The 9,723-nt window shown below is 41.4% G+C and overlaps 1 non-coding gene across 1 annotated transcript; it reads left to right on the plus strand.

Moving 5' to 3' along the window:
- The first annotated feature begins 680 nt into the window (after positions 1-680).
- LOC145593387 (small nucleolar RNA R71) lies at positions 681-786 on the plus strand. Its single transcript, XR_014102719.1, has one exon. It is a non-coding gene; the product is annotated as a small nucleolar RNA R71 (small nucleolar RNA).
- Positions 787-9,723: the final 8,937 nt, after the last annotated feature.

Raw genomic sequence — 9,723 nt, forward strand, 5'->3', positions numbered from 1 at the left:
CTTGGCCATGACTTTGACCACTATAACCATGGTTGTTATAGTTACCACGAAACCATTGGGTTCTTTGGTTCCCATAACCACTATTTTGGTTATAATTATCATAGTTCCCGTGGTTGTGAATATTCCTATTCCCAACATTCCTTTGAACATCAAATCTAGGTCCAAAATCATTACTAGCAACATAATTCACATGCTCACTCTTATTTCCATCATATTCATCATTTCTATCACAAGAAACATTGCGGCAAAAAGAAGCATCATGATCATTCATTCCACATAAATCACAAAACCAACATTCACTAATCATACAACAAGAAGGAAAAGTGTTAGGATAAGGAGATGTACCTCTCCCCTTAATTTGGGAGGGAAGAATCGGTGCTTGTGAAGTTGCACTCTCAAGCTTAACCTTGATAGATACCACCTCTTTCCCTAAGTCCGAAATTTGCATGGACAAATTTTTGATAGCATTGAGTTGATCAATCGAGCATCCCGTGGTGCTACTCTTGTTTATCGGCTCTTTCTCACCCTCTTGCCAATCCATGTAGTGTCTCACTACATCCTCAATAATATCAACAACTTTCGGTCTTGTTCATTATTGGGCCTCCGGCTCCGGATTAAGACTTGACCTCCCTTGAGGACTCAAACCACCATAAAATATTTGAATGATTTGGTAAGTGGGGATTCCATGGTGAGGACACTCTCTTTGATATTCCTTGTACCTTTCCCATGCTTCATAGAGGCTTTCACTAGTCCTTTGCTTGAAACTTTAAATCAAAGCTCTAGCCTCCGCTGTTTTCTTTTGAGGGAAGAAACGGGAAAGAAATTCTTTAGTGACTTCATCCCAAGTTCTCAAGGAATTAGGCTTCACTTCCTTGTCTAGCCACTCTTGAGCTATTCCAATTAGAGAGAAAGGAAATAGCTTGAGCCTTATGAATTCTTGTGTGACCCCGCTCACCTTAATTGTGTTGCAACATTTCTAAAATTCCTTAAGATGATTGAGGGGACTTTCATTTGTTCCACCTCTATATTGTCGCCTTTCAATTAAAGCTTTCATTGCCGGCTTGATTTCAAAGTCACTTTCCGGAATTGAAGATGAAGCAATACCGCTCGCATACTTATATGCATTCAGAGTTCCCAACTCCTTTAATGTCACCCTTGGGACTTCTCCCATGTTCTCTTGCACGCACAATCTCAAAGGAAAATATTAGAAGCATGGCTACAAATGTAGCCTAAAAGAGAAAAATCTTTTTGTTTATTTGAGATAAAATGAAATAGACTCAACTACAATAGCAAACAACTCGACATTCCCTGGCAACGACGCCATTATGACCGAGACGTAGATTCTAGATCGTTGAAACTAAAATTCCTCCAATCAAACTAATTTGCAACCAAACCTACACCTAGTAATAGGGAAACTTCGGGTCGAACCACTAGGAATGGGGGGAAGTTTGCTACCGCCAAAGTCAAGCTATTTCGAAACGTAAGAGGTAGTGTAGGTTATCTAATTCAACTAAACAAACAAAGTAAATCACAAAGTAAATCGATACGTAAAAACAGTAGGGATTTAGGATCCACATATACTTGCAATGAACACACACTAATCGGGTTGGAGATTGATTAATTCGAGTATTGCGAGGGAAGATAGACAATGCAATCAAAAGAGCTCGACAAGCTATCTCCTAGAGGTCTAACTAGCGCCAACTACGAAAGACTCTAACTAGGAACGTCACCTACCAAGCTCAATCGACAAATGCGAGCTACAAATCAATGGTCCGTATCAATGTAGACACACAACGCAATCTAGCATGAAGAACAAGGTTGATCACTCCTTCCAATCCATACACATGCACAAAATCAATCAACCAATTTAATTACAATGCAAAATCAATCAAAAACCCCTAATTAGTTATGATCCATTACTAATACATGCTTCACCACATCCCTAGCAAGCAAACTACTCACAATCCATGGAAGAAATCAAGAACAAAGTTATATAATTCATCAAATTCATTAATATCATTCCAATCAAACCAATCCAATCAAACAATCAATAAACTTGAACAATCAACAAAACAATTGAAATCAAAAGCTAAAGATTGAATTAAAGTAAGAGGATTCTTACAAACTTGATCAAATCAAAGGAAATGTACTTGAATTCAAACCAATTGCAACTATCATCAATCATCAACCATCAATCTTCAAGTTTCTCTCCCTACAAAATCTAAAATCTAGAGTTTCTCTCTCTAAGAAAATCAAACCTAATTCTAATTCTAAACTCTCTAATTCGTCTCTCCTCTAAAAATGAAGAGAAAACTATAAATAGTAGAACTAACAAAGGAGAAAGTAGTTAGTCGTCCCAAAAGAACCCGTATAAGCGCGGCCTGAACTTTAAAGATGCGCGACCGCGAGGAAAAGGGTACGGAACATGGGGAGCAGCAGGCGCAGCCGTGCTAGGGCACTGCGCGCCCGCGCCTAGGAATAGGGCAGCCTCCTTCCCCTTCATCTTGATGCTCCTCGTGCGCTCCACTTGGTGTGCTTGATGAACACGGAGCATGGCAGATCCTAAAACACCGTGATGGTGGGTTCAACACCAGAATTGGTGCCCCCACGGCTTGAATTCACGGCCTAAGGAAGCTTGGAACTTGCTCATCTCCAATCTTGGGCTTCAAATGGAAGACACTAAGTATCCCAATCAATTCAAAACCCGGAAAGAGACCTCGGGAACGATCTTCTCCTGAAAATAAAAGAAAACAAACAAATAAAGGGGAAAAAGGTGAAATAAACCAAGAAATTCATGAAAATGGAAAATCTACTTAGGAAAATGCAAACTAAAGAAATAAAGAGCAAAATTAAGAAAAAGGGAATAAAAAAGGCTACAAAAGAGAATGAAATTCACCCTAAAAGGGATCAAATGAGTGCCATAAATGACACTCATCGGGAATGTATCAAGGTGCTCAATGGGATCTTCACTTGGTGAACCCGAAAATTGCTCCCCTTGTACCATCCTTGTGTATTAGGGATGGAGGAAAAATTTGGTTTCCGTGACGGGAAGCAAAATCCCTCCCGTGAGCTCATAATCCTCCGGATTTCCAAACTCGCAAAATAAAACTTCATCCTCTTCTCCCGTCATTATCTCACTTTGAGAACTTGAAGAACAAGAGTCACTCCCACTATCAACAATAAAACAAAGACATCTTCCCTCTTCTTGATAAAGCCTACGGACTTGTCTCAATGTTCGGTCGATCTCGTGGTCAATGGTATGTGTGAGCGGACCTTGAGATCTCCTAAGCATCCACCAAAGCTAAGAGAATAATTAGCAATCACAAGTAGGATAAAGCAAGCAAAACAAAAAAGAAAGGCAAATAAAATGACTTTAACAATAGCAAAAATACATGCAAAACAAGCCGCTTCCTCGGCAACGGCGCCAAAATTTGATCAGAGTAAAGTAGGTCATTGGAACTACTAACCTAATCAAATTAATTATTTATAAGCCTAAACCTTTCACTGAACTAGTTAGCGGCTAGTAAAGGGTCGAACCACGAGGAAGCACACAAGTTAAACATCAAATCCACTAATGTAAGAGTAAATGGGAAAATAATTTTGTTGGTTTTCTTGATTAAGTAAACTAAAGCAATAAAGAAAGAAAGATAAAAAGGATTAAACCAAAGATAAACAATGCTAGGGGTGTGGGGGTGTCAAACATGATCAAATATAGATGGACAATGGTGATTATCATGAAGAACATGCCATAGAATACTGTTCTACTCAAACAACTCACTTTCATGCAATTGCTTAAGCAAATCAATGAATTAAGTCTTGTCCTAATTGAATCACTTTCATACATCCAATTAGTCACTAATCATGGGAAGAGATTAAGAGATTAAGAGGCTCACCCTATTGCTGGGCTCCAAAATGCTGAGGCTGCTGTGGCTGCTGCGACGACGAGCCAACCTCGTACGTCCCACCACCCGCTAAAGGAGCTAATGTCGTGCCTCCTTGGTCGGTCGGCCTCCCTGATGCACCCTCAGACAAAGAGCAAGAACTCTCTAGTCTGGCAGTATGGTCTGACTTTGCTCGACTGCCCAGACTCCCAGCTGAAGTACGATGACGCCTCGAGTTAGACTCCAATCTTTCCCTCCTAGCCTCGGCTCTCATACGAGTGCGCATCGGAGGAATAGGCTGAAATAGAAAAAGCAAACTGAGTCAAGTACAGAAAGATAAATAAGAGGAGGTCAAGAGAAATACCTCTATGCCGTCATCACCATGACGACACATAGCTCGGTGGGTCAATCTCACGAGCTAGTAACGGAAGGCGTCCATGCCTCTCGCCATCCTCGTCAACACCTCACGAGAAAACTGTCAAAGTCACAAAGTCAGAGGTGAACAAATTATATATGCAAATAAAATGACAAGTAAAGCGACTTATCGAAGTCTGGTGACGAGGTATCGACTCCTCTATGAAGCGCCATGGCTCAAGAGCTAGAGGGATCATCTCCTCAACAGGACCAAAAGTGCCCTGGTAGACGATGGATACCGGCGGAGGCACGAACTCTCTAGTCGAATCCTGCCAAAATAAAAGTGATTAGAATTTGCTAGGGGGCTACCAAAGGAATAAATAAAAGAATACAAAAGATACCTCTACCCTCTCTGGCAAGCAAGGTGGTGGGGCCAAACGCGGCAGAAGCTTATCCCCATAACTCCGGTTTGGATAGGTATGACTCCGCCAATCCGTACCCGCTGGTGTCCTAGTCGCCCGAGCCCTCAGCCTCATCTGATCGAACATATGTCATAAAGGGCGAGAAGGAACAACAAGGGACTCTGAAGAGTGCTGAATCGCAACTCTCTCACCAAGGTATACCACGGCGTCATATGTTCCCTGAAAGTATCGACTCTGGCAGTATACTGAACGGCCAACGCAGGAAAAACGAAATCATCCCACGGCCGAAACTGAACATCAGGCTCCTGCAAAACGAACATCCATGAGAACAAATCCTACTAAAAGGATAATACAAAAAAGAGTGTTAAGAAAACATACCGAGAGAATCAACTCTCGAACACGAGCAATAGTAGTCTGGTCACTATAACGACCTCCCCAATTGGCAGCAATGGGGAGCCCTCGAGGCGAAGGCCTCGCTGGTGAAAAAGATGGAAAATACTCGTAGAACAAGACCTATGAACAGGGAAGCGTCAGCGAGTGCTAGCACAAAACCTAATACAAGCTTCGGTCAAAAGAAATAGAGTATACCTCTACGAGTCTCCAAAAGCTGGAAAGTGTGACTTCCTCATCGTACCTGCGATGGCGACAAGAGAGTCACAATCCAAGCAGGAAGTAAGCATAGGCCAAGCTGGCCCAATCATATGATCCGACCATACGAAGGTCGCGAAGAGCAGCAGATAGTAGAGTAACACTTGGCTACCCCTGTGAGGGGAGAAGGTCCTCGACAAAAGAATCAGAGCGAAGATGCGCACCCGCTGCTCCAGGGTGGTTGCACCATCCTAAAAGGCCTCCACCAGCATGGTCCGACGAATGCACCAATCGCTAATCTGCGTCGACCAAGCCTCGCTATGAGCTCGAACAGTGATAGGGCCGATCAACTCCTCCACCTCTGGAGAGAAAACCGTGATGTCACTGCCAAATGGAACCGCAGCTTGCCGAAACTCCAGTCCAGTGATGAGAGAAAAGTCGAGAGAAGTGATAGTCATCTCACCCCAAGGAAAGTGAAAGGTGTTGGTGGTGTCCCAAAAGAACTCCCCCAAAGCTCGAACCAGAGAACGACTCAACACAAAAGAATACATGGCTCGAGTAGCCTGAAGAAAAGGAGTCAGACCACAAGACTCCCATAATTCGCGCAACTCGTTATTGTCGCGAAAGTAAAGGTCATACAGCTGACCAATCACCTCGTTGCCTGAGCCGTGGCAACGAAACCGATCACCGGTCATCCCGAGCTGCACCCGCTCCGAGATGTGAAACTCGGGCGCAAAGTAAAGAGTACGCTCATCCCATTCGAGGAACTCCCCTAAACTAGTGGAAGGTCCCTCGCCTGCGTCAACAGGCTCGTCCTCCTGGTGAGCCTCGGAAGAACGAGAGCCAGAGCCACGATGTCGAGGCATGCTAAATTATGCAAAACAAAAATAAATCAAAGGTTCTATAGTATCTAAGGTTCGCCTAGCCGCGTGATGCTATGTTTGAACAAAAACAGAGTATGTAGTACTAAAATAGAGCATAATTTTTATTCGAGCAGAAATAGCATTTTCAAGCAATCAAACAATTTCTTGCAATACTAAAACAAATATTGTGACAAATTAAGCATGAATAGCTAGCAAAAACATTAAGAATGAGCCACATTGTTCTCACGAACTCAAAGGGTTCAACAATGGCAAAATGTTCATTTCTTCACCAAACCGAGTCAAATAAATCTCAAAACACTCCCAAGACAATGTACAAGCATAAACAAGAAAATTCGTGGCATAAGATTCAATGAACGAAGCGAAATAAGCATAATTGGGTTCGAAATTTTCGAAAACCCGCGAACAAAACACACGAAATTCAGCAAAAATCGAGGTGAGTTTGAGTAAAACTTACATGGATCGAGAAATTAGAGATGAAGAACTTTAATTTGTAAAACGTTTGAGCAATTTGGTTAGCAAACGAGCAAGAACGAGTGATTCTAAGTTTTGCGAAATTTCGAATGAAGAACAACAACAGCGAAATGAGGAAGGAGAAGGGGTTTTATTTGAAAAAACCCGACTTCAGCGCGACAACGTCGATACGCGGTGACAGCAGGTTTCAGTGTGCACTGGCTCAGCGACACAAGCCTGTGGCCCCATAATGGTTTATGCGGACCTAGTTCAACAGTTTGGGTTCCTTGGTATGCCATTTAGCCCCTATAAGCAAGTCGACATGATTAGTAGTCGGCTTGGTTGTAGTAAGTGATCGACCTGGCAATAATCGTCTCACTTAGCTTAAGCGCCTAAGTATCGGCTCAGCATAAGCACCAAGGTAATGGTTCACAAGCAAGCACAAGCACCAAGGCACCGGCCCATTTATAAAATGCGCCGAGGTACTGACATACCAAGCAAATCCCAGCAAGCAATTACAGCAACGCATCAACACAACAAGCATTCAAGCGAAGCATTAGCAGATGGAGGATCACAAGGCAACGAGGTCTTCGACGACTTTCACTAGGATGAGAAAGTTGTCAACTAAATGATCAAGTTAATGCACAGACGAGAAATTGGAGGTAGCTACAAGCAGCAATATCAGACGATGACCCAAAGCAAGGAGGACATTGTCTACAGCGGCGAGGTACTGCCGTGGCAAGGTATTGCCATAACCCTGAAGAAAACTACAAGAAATGGTCTTTGACGATATTCCCTAGGATGTGGAAGATTGTCACAGCAAAACTGAAGATGACTACAAGCAGTCACCTTTGACGATGTTCCCTGGGATGTGGAGGATTGTCACAAACAATCAATGATGGCTACAGGCAGCGGTCTTCGACAATGGCGTTCACGAGGCACTGTGGAGGTCGTTACAACAAAAATGCAGCAATGAAATCGATTACTCCACAGACGTGTACTCGACGGTGCAAGATACGCGTTTCTTACCTCTCTTATCTGTTTAACTAACGCTAGTTTGCAGGTATCGGTGCTACAAGAATGATTTAGGATCGCAAAACGTTCTGAATCATTCTCCGTCCTTATCGCTACTTTGACTTTCGTCTTCGAAACTTGCATTTCTCCAAACTCAGTCAAAGTGGGGGCTTCTGTAGACACCCAACTGTGTCTCCCCAAAAACCAAACCCAGTGCTGAGTACCTTTCACGTCACTTGATTATCGAACGAGGTGAAAGTGTGGAAAGTCTTGTGATGTGGTCGTTTTAATAAAAATCTTTCCTTTTGTTTTCGAAAATCTACCATATTTATGAAAATAGCTAGTCCAATTTAGCTTGGTCCATAACAAGGGTCCAATAATGGTGTAGTTAGATCGGGCTCACAAAGAGCTTTTCAATGATATGTTATAAGCCCGATTCCGATGAATAATGAGGAAGTTATGGCCAAAATACTAAATTGGGTCTGAAATAGTTTTATGGCCCAATGATCTAGTGGAGGGCCCATTAATTATTATTCCTAAAATTATTAGGATTAATTATAGTATTCTAGAATAATCTAGAAGGTTATTTTGAATTTTAATAGAGTTAGGATTGATAATTATCTTTTGAGAATAATGAGTTTGATTTGAAATAAAACTGGTGTTTTATTATGATAAATCTGATTTAAAATTGATAAACGCGGAGTTCAGTTACTTAATTATATTAGGAAAAGGATTTTGTACAAGAGCGCATTTTATCTTTTAATCAGCGCCAAACGACAAGTCTGTCGCCGTGCGTGATGCTTGTCGTTTCGCGCTAGATCATGTCACTGGCGACAGGAGCCAGTTTTATTCCGATTCAAATTCTAGCTCTAATCTGTCGTTTTCGGACTATTTTCTCTATAACTAGGGTCATATTTCCCCGTTCACAACAATCAACAAGCTTGATCATCACTAATCATCTCTGTTCTCTCTCTATTCTTTTTCTAAGCCTAGCCTTTTTCAAAATACAATATACCGCATTCACAAGTTCTAGACACACCTAGCCAAGTTCGAAGTTGCCTTCGCCCTAGACGTGAAAGATTGATAATATCTGAGGGTTTGGTCCCAAATCCCTATTTCAATTATATAAATTAATTGTTTGATTTAGTATTTTCATTGAAGTTACTAACGTGTGTATAGTTTTGATAGAAAGAGATACGAGGCATCAAAGTAAGTTGTTTTAATCACTCTATATCTTTAGAAATCATGCTTAGATTTTATTAATTCCTAGTATCATGTTAGGATGCTTTTATTGCTTCCTAGTTATCATATTTAGGTTGCTTCCTATTTTCTTCTATCATGTTAGTATCATGTTAGGGTTAAAGCTTTGATCTTTATTGTTTAGTGACATGCTAGGATTTGTTATTAATCTTGTTAGTATCATGCCTAGGATCTTGCTAATAATATTATGCTTTGATGAGATTGGGATTATTATGATGATGATTTTTGTTATTATGTTGCTTGATATTATTATTGTTATTGCTTGATCACACCCTCTCTTGCAGGATTAAAGGGAAATTGTAATTGTAATCACGCTTAATAAGATAATTAACAATCTTGTAGGCTAATATGATTATAATTCAAGTGATCGCCAATAATAGTTTTGTTTGTGCATTAATATTCAACCAACATAGATAAACAGGTTTAGGATTAATATATTGATTGTATGTTAGTCAGAAAGCGCACATGAATATGTGAAGAATAAAGTAGAGGCCTATTTTTAGGGCAGGTTCAATCTCTTTTAGGTTGGAATTGTACCTTCACCCCCGAATATCCAGTCATGGTTCAGGACCACTATGGAGTTAGCGATCTCATGGATCGTGAAGGGGTGTAACCTTCACCCTGTGAATGGTTTACAAGTTCCTAAAACTTGTTGGCGACTCTTTTGCTCTAACTTCCTTCCCTTTGGACGCCACCATGCTTAAGTGTATGATCATAGTGGGGCTCAAGTGTGGGATGCTTGAAATATTCCCTACAGTGCTCATTAGGTCATTCTGACCTAATGGGCTGCGCCGTTTTGCGGCTTTCTCGGGAATTGGGCCTTGAAGGCCGCATTTCCATTTGTCATGTGAGGCTGACACGCGTCAGTTG

The sequence above is a fragment of the Chenopodium album genome, chromosome 18, assembly GCF_948465745.1.
Source record: "Chenopodium album chromosome 18, dcCheAlbu1.1, whole genome shotgun sequence".
Classification (NCBI taxonomy): Eukaryota; Viridiplantae; Streptophyta; class Magnoliopsida; order Caryophyllales; family Amaranthaceae; genus Chenopodium; species Chenopodium album.